The following is a 1,811-nucleotide window of genomic DNA, read 5'->3' on the forward strand; positions in this document are numbered from 1 at the left end:
CTTAAATACAGGGGAAGAAAACACAAGGAGTCTAATAACCAAATGAACTTAGATAACCTAATGAACAAAATAAACTCAAACTTAAAACGCTGGGTCAAAAGACCCAGGATCATGACAAGTTGTAAGGGGCTTAACCTTTTTCCAACGATCTGCTGGTAGTGACCTATTTATTTAGCCTTAAGGATTAGCCTTACATCTAATCCAGTGTTTCCCAACCTTTTGGAGCCAAGGCACATATTTCCCATTACAATAATTACACAAAAAACACATCAGGTGAGACTGACTATTTTTTCCCCCCAAATATTTACCTATCGATATTATGTGCTGCATTGTCTCACTCGCAGCATGGCTATGTAATTTCTTCTTCTTCTTCCAATTTACTGGCAGCTGGCAACCCATTTAACTGGAGAAAGAAGTTGTACTGCCCTCTAGTGGAAGGGAATGTAATTGTTCTGCCCGTTACTCACGCTGGTCGCTTAGAGTAGCGGTCCACATCCTTTTTTGCGTCACGGACCGTTTTACGTCCAACAATATTTTCACGGCCTTTAAGGTGTCATGGATAAATACAACAAAATAAAACCAGTACTGGTACCAAAAAGAAGATGATTTTATGTCCAACAATATTTGCACGGCCTTTAAGGTGTCACGGATAAATACAACAAAATAAAACCAGAACTGGTACCAAAAAGAAGATGATTTATTCATAACACACGGGAAAAGACCCAGGGAAACAGAGTTAAAAGCAATTAAAAAAGTAACGCTAAAAACCCTGAAAACCATGAATTTCTCACCCGAGCCTCAAATGACCGTTACCGGCCCAGGTGTTGGGGATCGCTGGCTTAGCGTACCAATCAGATGAAACCAAATAATCTGTTGTTTATTTAATGGACCAGCATTATCAAATAAGAGAATATTTCTTGGTTGAATGAACTGCCAAGCAAATCCTTAAAACCTTTGTGCCCTAGTGTTGATGAATCCAAATTTGCAGGTCAGATTAATTTCCATTCATGAACCACAGGTGTAAAAGCAACTGCACCCTAACCATCATCCATGTATCCTGTATACTCAAAGTTATTACCTCCAATAAATTACACCAAAACCAAAAAAAAAAAAAGAAACCAAATAATCTTCCACAGCACAGTGGTTAGGAAACACTGATCTAATCCAACATATGATTTTGGGGTTATTTTTTGCTTATTTGAAACGCCCATAGAAAATATTTAAAGTAGAGGAATTGTTAAGCAGAATAAAGGTCAAAATGCATTTCAAATTTGACTAGAAAGATATGGTCGAGCTTCTCAAACTATGCATGTTTTATAGGTGGCTACAATGCAGCCTAACCCTGCCATTACCCTGAAGTGGTCCACTGTTGGATGTTAAGAGGTTAAAAGGGGTTCTCCACCAGACTTCCAGATTAAAAATTGCAGAAGAACAGGGGAAAAAAAGAAAGACTGCAGGATGGAGTGCAATCCCCTAGCACTATCTACACATAAATTACAGAACACGGCTACTGACAATCTGTTTCCTGCACTGTATCTGATGGATGTACAGCAGTGTATAAACACAAATGATTAGGAGTCACTCGTGGGTTACTTGTTAGGCAAATGGGTTCAGTCAAGTTCAGTGCAAAGAAAGTTGGGTTAATTTACATCATTACAATAAGAAAAGGTCAGATACGAATTTTTTCATTGCCATGTAAACACAGTTCCAACAAACAGCCAACAACAAGAGTAAGAGCAGATCTAAAGTGATTCATATTAAATAAAAAGATGTGACTCAATTAGAGAAAATAAATTCTGAATGACTGAATC

The sequence above is a fragment of the Pundamilia nyererei genome, unplaced genomic scaffold (assembly GCF_000239375.1).
Source record: "Pundamilia nyererei isolate P.nyererei 1_Seehausen unplaced genomic scaffold, PunNye1.0 scaffold00108, whole genome shotgun sequence".
Taxonomy (NCBI): domain Eukaryota; kingdom Metazoa; phylum Chordata; class Actinopteri; order Cichliformes; family Cichlidae; genus Pundamilia; species Pundamilia nyererei.